Below are 12,491 nucleotides of genomic sequence, written 5' to 3' on the forward strand. Positions count from 1 at the left end.
TGAAAACGTTCCCCCTAAGATCAGGAACAAGACAAGGATGTCCACTATCACCACTATTATTCAACATGGTGTTGGAAGTTCTAGCCAAAGCAATTACACAAGAAAGAAATACAAGGCATCAAAATTGGAAAGGAAGAAGTAAAACTATCACTGTTTGCAGACGATATGATATTATACATAGAAAACCCAGAAAAATCCACAACAAAATTACTAGAGCTAATAAATGAGTACAGCAAAGTAGCAGGCTACAAGATCAACATTCAAAAATCTGTAGCTTTTCTATACACTAGTAATGAACAAGCTGAGGCGGAAATCAAGAAACGAATCCCATTTACAATCGCAACTAAAAGAATAAAATACCTAGGAATAAATTTAACCAAAGAGACAAAAAACCTATATAAAGAAAACTACAAAAAACTGTTAAAAGAAATCACAGAAGACCTAAATAGATGGAAGGGCATACCGTGTTCATGGATTGGAAGACTAAATATAGTTAAGATGTCAATCCTACCTAAATTGATTTACAGATTCAATGCAATACCAATCAAAATCCCAACAGCTTATTTTTCAGAAATAGAAAAACCAATAAGCAAATATATCTGGAAGGGCAGGGTGCCCCGAATTGCTAAAAACATCTTGAGGAAAAAAAACGAAGCTGGAGGTCTCGCGCTACCTGACTTTAAGGCATATTATGAAGCCACAGTGGTCAAAACAGCATGGTATTGGCATAAAGATAGATATATCGACCAATGGAATCGAATAAAGTGCTCAGATATAGACCCTCTCATCTATGGACATTTGATCTTTGATAAGGCAGTCAAGCCAACTCACCTGGGACAGAACAGTCTCTTCAATAAATGGTGCCTAGAGAACTGGATATCCATATGCAAAAGAATGAAAAAAGACCCATCTCTCACACCCTATACAAAAGTTAACTCAAAATGGATCAAAGATCTAAACATTAGGTCTAAGACCATAAAACAGATAGAGGAAAATGTTGGGAGATATCTTATGGATCTTACAACTGGAGGTGGTTTTATGGACCTTAAACCTAAAGCAAGAGCACTGAAGAAGGAAATAAATAAATGGGAGCTCCTCAAAATTAAACACTTTTGTGCATCAGAGAACTTCATCAAGAAAGTAGAAAGACAGCCTACACAATGGGAGACAATATTTGGAAACGACATATCAGATAAAGGTCTAGTATCCAGAATTTATAAAGAGATTATTCAACTCAACAACAAAAAGACAGCCAACCCAATTACAAAATGGGAAAAAGACTTAAACAGACACCTACCAGAAGAAGAAATACGGATGGCCAAGAGGCACATGAAGAGATGCTCAATGTCCCTGGCCATTAGAGAAATGCAAATCAAAACCACAATGAGATATCATCTCACACCCACCAGAATGGCCATTATCAACAAAACAGAAAATGACAAGTGCTGGAGAGGATGCGGAGAAAGAGGCACACTTATCCACTGTTGGTGGGAATGTCAAAGGGTGCAACCACTGTGGAAGGCAGTTTGGCGGTTCCTCAAAAAGCTGAATATAGAATTGCCATACGACCCAGCAATACCATTGCTAGGTATCTACTCGGGGGACTTAAGGGCAAAGACACGGACGGACATTTGCACACCAATGTTTATAGCAGCGTTATTTACAATTGCGAAGAGATGGAAACAGCCAAAATCTCCATCAACAGAAGAGTGGCTAAACAAACTGTGGTATATACATACGATGGAATATTATGCAGCTTTAAGACAAGATAAACTTATGAACCATGTAATAACATGGATGGACCTAGAGAATATTATGCTGAGTGAATCCAGCCAAAACCTAAAGGACAAATACTGTGTGGTCCCACTGATGTGAACGGACATTCGAAAATAAACTTGAAATATGTCATTGGTGGCAGAGTTCAGCAGGAGTTAGAAACAGGGTAAGACGGTGGGTGGTTGGAGCTGGAGGGATGCAGACTGTGCAACAGGACTAGATACAAAAACTCAAAAATGGACAGCACAGTAATACCTAATTGTAAAGTAATCATGTTAAAATACTGAATGAAGCTGCATCTGAGCTATAGGGTTTTTTTTTGTTTTTGTTTGCTTGTTGGTTTGTTTGTTGTTGTTGTTTTTTACTATTACTACTACTTTTATTTCTTTTCTTTATATTAACATTTTATATCTTTTTCTGTTGTGTTGCTAGTTCCTCTAAACCGATGCAGATGTACTGGGAAACGATGATCATGCATCTATGTGATGATGTTAAGAATTGCTGGGTGCATATGTAGAATGGTATGATTTCTGAATGTTGTGTTAATTTCTTTTTTTTTTTCTTTCCGTTAATAAAAAAAAATAAATAAAAAAAAAGAAAAAGAAAACTACAGGCCAATCTCTCTAATGAATATAGATGCAAAAATCCTCAATAAAATTCTAGCAAATCATATCCAACAACACATTAAAAGAATTATACATCATGACCAAGTAGGATTCATCCCAGGTATGCAAGGATGGTTCAACATAAGAAAATCAGTTAATGTAATACACCATATCAACAAATCAAAGGAGAAAAATCACATGATCATCGCAATTGATGCAGAGAAGGCATTTGACAAGATTCAACATCCATTCCTGTTGAAAACACTTCAAAAGATAGGAATACAAGGGAACTTCCTTAAAATGATAGAGGGAATATATGAAAAACCCACAGCTAATATCATCCTCAATGGGGAAAAATTGAAAACTTTCCCCCTAAGATCAGGAACAAGACAAGGATGTCCACTATCACCACTATTATTCAACATTGTGTTGGAAGTTCTAGCCAAAGCAATTACACAAGAAAGAAATACAAGGCATCAAAATTGGAAAGGAAGAAGTAAAACTATCACTGTTTGCAGACGATATGATATTATACATAGAAAACCCAGAAAAATCCACAACAAAATTACTAGAGCTAATAAATGAGTACAGCAAAGTAGCAGGCTACAAGATCAACATTCAAAAATCTGTAGATTTTCTATACACTAGTAATGAACAAGCTGAGGGGGAAATCAAGAAACGAATCCCATTTACAATTGCAACTAAAAGAATAAAATACCTAGGAACAAATTTAACTAAAGAGACAAAAAACCTATATAAAGAAAACTACAAAAAAAACTGCTAAAAGAAATCACAGAAGACCTAAATAGATGGAAGGGCATACCGTGTTCATGGATTGGAAGACTAAATATAGTTAAGATGTCAATCCTACCTAAACTGATCTACAGATTCAATGCAATACCAATCAAAATCCCAACAACTTATTTTTCAGAAATAGAAAAACCAATAAGCAAATTTATCTGGAAGGGCAGGTTGCCCCAAATTGCAAAAAACATCTTGAAGAAAAAAAACGAAGCTGGAGGTCTCGCGCTGCTGGACTTTAAGGCATATTATGAAGCCACAGTGGTCAAAACAGCATGGTATTGGCATAAAGATAGATATATCGACCAATGAAATCGAATAGAGTGCTCAGATATAGACCCTCTCATCTACGGACATTTGATCTTTGATAAGGCAGTCAAGCCAACTCACCTGGGACAGAACAGTCTCTTCAATAAATGGTGCCTAGAGAACTGGATATCCATATGCAAAAGAATGAAAAAAGACCCATATCTCACACCCTATACAAAAGTTAACTCAAAATGGATCAAAGATCTAAACATTAGGTCTAAGACCATAAAACAGTTAGAGGAAACTGTAGGGAGATATCTTACGAAACTTACAATTGGAGGCGGTTTTATGGACCTTAAACCTAAAGCAAGAGCACTGAAGAAAGAAAGAAATAAATGGGAGCTCCTCAAAATTAAACACTTTTGTGCATCAAAGAACTTCATCAAGAAAGTAGAAAGAAAGCCTACACAATGGGAGATAATATTTGTAAATGACATATCAGATAAAGGTCTAGTATCAAGAATTTATAAAGAGATTGTCCAACTCAACAACAAAAAGACAGCCAACCCAATTACAAAATGGGAAAAAGACTTGAATAGACACCTACCAGAAGAGGAAACACAAATGGTCAAAAGGCACATGAAGAGATGCTCAATGTCCCTGGCCATTAGAGAAATGCAAATCAAAACCACAATGAGATATCATCTCACACCCACCAGAATGGCCATTATCAACAAAACAGAAAATGACAAGTGCTGGAGAGGACGCAGAGAAAGAGGTACACTTATCCACTGTTGGTGGGAATGTCAAATGGTGCAACCACTGTGGAAGGCAGTTGGGCGGTTCCTCAAAAAGCTCAATATAGAATTGCCATACGACCCAGCAATACCATTGCTGGGTATCTACTCAAAGGACTTAAGGGCAAAGACACAAACGGACAGTTGCACACCAATGTTTATAGCAGCGTTATTTACAATTGCAAAGAGATGGCAACAGCCAAAATGTCCATCAACAGAAGAATGGCTAAACAAACTGTGGTATATACATACGATGGAATATTATGCAGCTTTAAGACAGGATAAACTTATGAAGCATGTAATAACATGGATGGACCTAGAGAACATTATGCTGAGTGAGTCTAGCCAAAAACTGAAGGACAAATACTGTATGGTCCCACTGATGTGAACCGACATTCGAGAATAAACTTGGAATATGTCATTGGTAACAGAGTCCAGCAGGAGTTAGAAACAGGGTAAGATAATGGGTAATTGGAGCTGAAGGGATACAGACTGTGCAACAGGACTAGATACAAAAACTCAAAAATGGACAGCACAATAATACCTAATTGTAGAGTAATCATGTTAAAACACTGAATGAAGCTGCATCTGAGCTATAGGTTTTTTGTTTGTTTGTTTGTTTGTTTTTACTATTATTATTACTTTTATTTTTTTCCTCTATATTAACATTCTATATCTTTTTCTGTTGTGTTGCTAGTTTTTCTAAACCGATGCAAATGTACTAAGAAACAATGATCATGCACCTATGTGATGATGTTAAGAATTACTGATTGCATATGTAGAATGGTATGATTTCTAAATGTTGGGTTAATTTCTTTTTTTCCGTTAATTAATAAAAAAAAAGATAATGAAGTTAGAATCAAGTTTGAACATCTAATTGAGCAAATGCAGCAAACAAAGAACAAAACTTTCAAAGGGTTAGTTTGCCTACTCAGCTTATTTTTCTTAATTCCTCTTCATGCCAGGGAAGGCACTTCCAGAGACAAAGCCCCTGGAGCATGGAAAGAGTAAACTGCCTGCTGCTGGATCTTCCCACTCATCTAGAACTGTTCAGACACACAGTGGGTAGAGAGAGCGCAGTCTGTCCCTCTGTGTAGGACTGAGAACTCCTCGAGGAGAGGGGCCTGGGACTCATTTCTCTTTTTATCCCTAGTGCTAGGCAAAGTGTCTGCAGCATCAAGTATGAGCCTAATAAGTGTTAATTATATAACAAACAAATGAATGCTTCCAAACAAACCAAAATCACCCCTAGGTTTGTACAGACTCCTAGAGAGTACCTCACATTCTTTATCAATACTTTGCAAGCCACTCCTATCAATGCAGTCTGGGCAGATGTGAGCTCAAGTCTGGCTCACCATTCACTCACCTTCATGTCTTCTCTAAGCCTATGTTACCACATCTGCAAAATATAATGAAGTCTGCTGAGAACACTAAATAAGGCGTGTCTATGCTGGCTAAGGTCAAGGATGTTAAGGATAAGCATGATCAAAATCCATCATGGCTGGGCAACAGGCCATACAAATATTTGCATTGCCTGATGGCTGCAAAAATAATATGTATAATTACATCATACTATAGACATTTTACACTGAAATTTTTAAGTGTATTTTATAAAGTTGAGTCTTCCTCTCTGATACGTAGCTAAATAAAGCACTCTGCAGAAATATAAATGAATAAATCGAACACTGAAATATTTCAAGAAACTAAATCTGCCCATTTCTCTTCTCTATGGGACTGGAAAGAAAATTTCAAATGACCAGTGAAGATACCAATGGCAATGTTTTATGTTGCACTTTTGCACAAACCTTAATCTATATTTCAGTTGGACTTTTCTAAATGAAATAACTTAAGGACTTGTTAATAGCTAAGGAGATTGTTTAAAAATTATTAATAAAGGCATAGAACCACCTGTAATTTGCATACTTGAGATAACAGGTAAAAACATGAATATTAATGTATATTAATTTTACATGATCTCAAAGACACCAACAGTTGAATTTTATTTTGAATTGATCATCACTGTAACACTGACAAAGAGTTACTCTAAAAATGTAGCTTCTGAATTTAACACAATAAACACATCGCCTAATTATTATTTTAAATAAAACGTACGCCACATGTGGTACTTCACACATGTATGTGAGAGGCAAGAGGCCGTCTCTGCCCTGCCCTAGTCCACCTCGACTGCACAGTCCAGCAAGTGCCCTGGGAAACCCCACCTGGCGCTCAACCTGGTGGCCTCACTCAGTCTGATGTTCCCACACTACTCCAAGTAGAACGCTGGCTCAACTTCACAGGTGCCTCACCCATGTCACTGCCTTGGTCTAACCCATTCCTGGGCCCTCCCTCCCTGGTCCATGTGGTACACAGGCTCCCTGTCCTCACCTATCCTGTTGACCTGATGCCTGGGCCTATATGTCCTATGTGTCCACCTGGACACAGTCTCTAGGACACGTCTTCCTGTACCCAGTCTATAGGTCACATGCTATCCTGCAGAGTTCCCAGGAAGTATACCCTCAAGGACACAGTCTCTACAATACACAATATACCTGGACACAGGGCAAGAACACACAGACAAATGGAGATAGACTCTAGGACATATGCCATCCTGAACACAGTCTCTAGGACATATGTCCTGCCTGGATGCAAACTCCAGGTCACGTCCTCCTGGAAACAATTTCTACATCACAGGTCTGGCCTTGACACAATCTCCTGGATACACGTCCTAACTAGATACATTATCTAGGACACACGTCCTGCCTGAATAGTCTCTAGGACACAAGACTATTGGACACTGCCTCTAGGACACATGTCCTGCCTGGAGAGATTCTAAGATATGTGCCATCCGGAAACAGTCTCTAATGTCCTGCCTGAACACAATCCCTAGGACACAAGTCCTGCCTAACCACAGTCTCTAGGACACATGTCCTGCCTTGTCACAGTCTCTAGAACACACATCTTCCTGATCACAGTCTCAAGAACACACAATCTTCTGGACACAATCTCTTGGACATGTGTCCTGCTAGATGCAGACTCTAGGTCAAACATCCTGCCTGGAAACAGTTTCTAGGATAGATGTCCTCCTGGATAGAGTCTCTAGGACATACATCATCCTAGACACCGTCTCTAGGACACACACTCTCCTGGACAGTCCCTAGGATACACATCCTGCCTGGACACAGTCTCTAGGATACCTGCCCTCCAGGATATAGACTGTAGGACACATGTCCACCTCGGACACAATCTCTAGGACATGTGACCTCCTGGATAATCTCTAGGACACATGACCTGCCTGGACACAGGCTGTAGAACACATTTTCTGCCTCAAAAGTCTCGAGGACACAGCACCACCTGGATTCACTCTCTAGGACATAAATGTTGCTGGACAGATCTCTAGGAAATATGCCATTCAAGACATAATCTCAAGGACACATATACCCTATTGGACCCACTCTCTAGGACACATGTTATCCTACAGAGTCTCCAAAAAAATACACTCTCAAGGACACAGGCTCTAAGATACACATCTTGCCTGGACACAGCTCTAGGAGACATATACTACTCGGACACAGGTCACTAGGACACATGCCTTCCAGGACACTTTTTAGGAAACAAGTCTAGCTTGGACACATTCTCTAGGACACAAGTCTGGCTTGGATACAATCGCTAGGACACATGCCCTTACGGACTCAGTTTCTTGAACACATGCCCACCTGGACACAGACTCTAGGATACATGTTCTCCTGGACCCACTCTCCAGGACACACGTATGCCTGGACACAGTCTATAGGAAATGTACCCTCAAGGACACAGTCTCTACTATAAGCATCCTGACCGGACACAGTTCTAGGACACCTATCTTCACTGGACACAGGCTCTAGGACACACACCCTCCTGGGCACACAGTCTAGGGCATATGCCCTCCTGGACACAGTCTCTAGGACATACACCCTGCCTAGACGTAGTATCTAGGTCTTATGTTATCCTCGCAACATTCTCTAGACCACAAATCCTGCCTGGACACACGTCCTGACTAGAAACATTCTCTAGGACAACTGTCTGGCCTGTACACAGTCTCTAGGATACAAGTTCTGCCTGGACAGATTCTAGGACATGTGCCAACCTGGAAATAGTCTCTAGCGTCCTGCCTGGACACAATCTCTTGGAGACAGATCCTGTCTAAACAGTGTCTAGGACACATGTCTTCTTGGTTAGTCTCCAAGATGCATGATCTTCTGGACACAGTCTCCTGGACCTGCATCCTGCCTGGACACAGAAGACGTATATCATCCTGGACACCATCTCTAGGATACATGCCCTCCTGGACAGTCCCTAGGACACATACACTGCCTGGATACTACCTCTATGACATACTACCTGCCTTGACACAGACTCTAGTCCTCCCTGGACATAATCTCTAGGACATATTTCCTAAATGGATATTATCTTTAGAACACATGTCCTGCCTGGATAGTCTAGGAAAAGTATTCTCCCTCATTCTCTCTAGGACACACCATCTCCTGGACCCACTCTCTAGGACACTAATGAGCCTGGACTGAGTCTTAAGGAAATATGACCTCCAAGATACAGTCTCTACGACACATATCCTATTGGATTCACTCTGTAAGACACATGTTCTCCTATAGGATCTCCAGGAAATGCACTCTCAAGGACACAGTCTCTAAGATATATGTCCTGCGTGGACACAGCTCTAGGACACACATTCTAACTGGACACAGTCACCAGGACATACAGCTTCCCAGACACTGTCTTTAGGAAACAAGACCAGCCTGGACACATTCTCTAGGACACAAGTCTGGCCTGGATACGATCTCTAGTACACATGCCCTCCTGGGCACAGTTCCTAGGACACACATCCTGCCTGGACACAGTCTCTAGGACACAAGTCTTCCTGGTACAGTCTCTAGGACACATGACCTACTGGAAACTGTCTCTAGAACACATTCCTGCCTCGATACACATTCTAGGAAACACATCCTGCCTGGACACAATCTCTAGGACACAGAACCTCCTGGACACAGTCTCTATGATGCATGTCCTCATGGACACAGTATCTAGGACACATGTCTTGCCTGGACACTGTCTCTAGGACACATATCCTCCTGGACACAGTCTCTCAGACAAATCCCCTCCCAGACACAGTCTCTAGGACACATCCTCCTGGACCCACACTCTAGGACACACATGTTCCTGCAGAGTCTCCAGGAAATACACCCTCAAGGACATAGCCTCTAGGATATACATCCTGCCTGGACACAGCCTCTAGGTCACATTTTGAACTGGACACCAACTCTAGGACATACATCCTCCTGGCCCCACACTTGAGAACAATGCCTTCCTGGACACAGTTCCTAGGAAATAGGTCCTCCAGGACACAGTCTCTAGGATAAATATGTTCCCAGGACACAGCTCTAGGATACATACCCTCCCTGGACACAGACTCTAGGACACACTCCCTCCTGGACACAGTCTCTCATGTTTTGCCTGGACACGGTCTCTAGGACAAACGGCCTGCTAGACAGAGTCTCTAGGACTCATGTCCTGCCTAGACACAGTCTCTAGGTCACAGGTCCAGCGGGACACAGAACCAGGACACATATTCTCCTGGACCCACTCTCTAGGACACATATCCTCCTGGCAACAGTCTCAAGGACACATGTCCTGCCTGGACACAGACTCTAGGACATCTGTCATACCTGGGCAGAGTCTCTAAAACACTTGTCTACCTGGACGCAGACTCTGGGACACACACCCTCCTGGATACAGTATCTAGGTCACATGGCCTTCTGGACACAGTCTCTAGGAAATACACACTCTAGGACATATCCTTTTAATGTCACCAGCCACCTCCCTTGAAGTATGATTATTATCCCAACTGAAAAGATGAGGAAATCAAGGCATAGAGAGGTGCAGTACCTTGTCAAGGCCACAAAGCTTGCAAACAAAGCCTGGAATCCCAGTCACACAGTCTGATGCCAGCACCCTTTTGCCCATCAGTCACACGCCTTTTCCTGAGGCATGTGCATATGAACAAGGCCAACGCTTTTTATGTTCTTATCACTTTCACTTCTATGAATTTCAAGCTTCCAAAGAGATGAGACAACTATGCCTCAAAAATGTGAGAATTAATACTTAAACCTCTTAGTTTCTCCTAAACTAAGTATAAGGAAATACAAGTTTTTACAACACAAAATGCACAACTCATTCATCCTATTGCAGATTCCAGGATACAGGTAAATGAGATACAAAGAGCTCCAAATGCTGACCCAGAACTTAACGTGATTAGGTATTTCACTAGACAATAAGGTTACCATATTCAGAGGAGAGAGCTCCTAGCTGTAACTGAATATTTCATGGTAGGGTGCCGTGCATAGTGAAAAAAGGGGAAAATCACCTTATCGCAGAAATACTCAAGCTATACAATTCCTGAAGTAATTACTTTTATCCTTCACTACAAACATCTGCTTCCTACTGGACAATCACTGCGGCAGCTCCAGTTAATTACATTCTTTTATGAAATGTAGCAGCACCCATGAGCTGTCCCCAAAGCCCTAATGCACAGGGTGCTCTCAGACCTTGCATTCCCAACTTGAATGTTTCCCTCCAAGTCTGGCAACCCATCTTCCCTGGCCACCCCAGGAGGCAGCTGCAGATCAAGACTGCGCCTTCTCACTGCTCACTTGCAAAGAGCTCCCTTCCCACAGGGCTCCAAGCCCAGGGGGGAAGTGAACCCAAACCCTGCCTGAGTGTGCACATCTCCCCGCACTTCAGCCCCAAACACAAGGTCGAGTCTTTGATTTCTGAAGCTAGCTTTGCTTCTTCAGCCTCAGCAGAAGTACTGAACATGACAGGGCCATTGGAATGGACTCCCTAATACACTGGTTGCTACCGGTAAAGAGATAGTGGGAGAAATGCACCTGCTTCTTCCTTCTCCAGCAGGCAGATACACTCTAGTTCCTCCATGGCAAGGAAAGAGGGAGCCATGGATTAGAAGGCTATCCTTCCTGAAGATGCCTTCAGTCTACTCTGGTCCAACTTAGACCAAGCCTCGGTCCTTGCAAGACTTTGTTCCTCAGATCTCCTAAGGTGAGACTGGCCCATTTCCAAGCAAATCAGGGTGTAGTCACCAAAATGTTCTACAAACAAACGGCTGTGTTTTTACTAAATCCATCTATAAGCCAAAGATATCTCATTAAAACCTCTGCCAACAGGACTGTGGAGATTGAAAACCCTAGGACAGCCCTTCCAGTGTCTCTCCTTTTTATCTTCAAATCTGAGCTCCAATTATTCCCTTATTGGCTGAACCAAGGGAAAATTTGAGTGACATACCTTGGTCTCAAAGAAAAACAGACTGTCCACTGTCCTCCGCCCACATTTATGCCTCTTTCTTGTCTCCTTCTCAGAATGAAGCTCTGTGCCCCTGCAGAAACAAGGCTTTTGGTGACTTTTCACCCCTGCAGCTCCCCCATTCTGGCCCCACCACCTTCCAATATGGCCACACAACCAAAGCCCTAGGTAAAGCAAGAGTCACTTCATTTCAAATTGATTACTCAGTCAGCTAATGAGATAAACCAATAAATACATATGCCTTAGTTACAAATCCTCACTGTGGGTGCTTTTACCTAGGAGGAGATTCAGGCTAACCTGAGAGGAGCCCATGATTTCATCTGCCTGTGCCATACTATTCCAATTTCACAGAAGGGGAACAGAGGCCCTGGAGGCTCATCATGGTGTAGCCCTAGGTCACGCTGCACAAACACTGAGGAATAGGGGTTTGAACTTATTTGGCGTTTTTTGTCCATATCCTCTCACTATGGCATCCCATTCCACAGGTGCTGCAGGGAAAGGAGAAGGTGTTGACTCGGCAAGTTGCCTGCAGCACATCAGGAGAGAAACATCCTTACCAGTGCTGGCCTTGTCTGCCTGTGCAAACCTGGTTTCCAGTACTTTCTGGGGAGCTATATCATGAGAGCTTGTGGATCTCCAATGGGGTAGCCCAGTGTGCTGGCTTGAAATGATATATGTACCCTAGAAAATCCATGTTTTAATCCTAATCCTGTTTTGTAAAATCAGCCCTTTCTTTTAATACCTATTCAGTACTGTACATTTGAAACTTTATAATCAGATCATCTCCCTGAAGATGTGACTCAGTCAGGTGTGGCTATTAATCTGGATTAAGTGGAGATGTGTCTCCACCCATTCCAGGTGGACCCTGATAGGCTAATGGAATCCTATAAAAGGG

At 41.8% G+C, this 12,491-nt stretch overlaps 1 protein-coding gene across 3 annotated transcripts in view; it reads right to left on the bottom strand.

The window, feature by feature from the left end:
• Positions 1-12,491, bottom strand: part of LOC143683793 (TRAF3-interacting protein 1-like) — a 172,973-nt gene that overhangs the window by 107,958 nt on the left and 52,524 nt on the right. For 2 of the 3 annotated variants that reach the window (XM_077160128.1, XM_077160130.1), the window contains exon 2: positions 11,579-11,669. The exons of the other annotated variant lie outside the window; for it this stretch is intronic. The gene's annotated coding sequence lies outside the window, so the exon portion shown is untranslated. The remainder of the gene's footprint in view (positions 1-11,578; positions 11,670-12,491) is intronic. 3 annotated transcript variants of the gene reach the window in all.

Source organism: Tamandua tetradactyla, chromosome 5 (assembly GCF_023851605.1).
Source record: "Tamandua tetradactyla isolate mTamTet1 chromosome 5, mTamTet1.pri, whole genome shotgun sequence".
Lineage (NCBI taxonomy): Eukaryota > Metazoa > Chordata > Mammalia > Pilosa > Myrmecophagidae > Tamandua > Tamandua tetradactyla.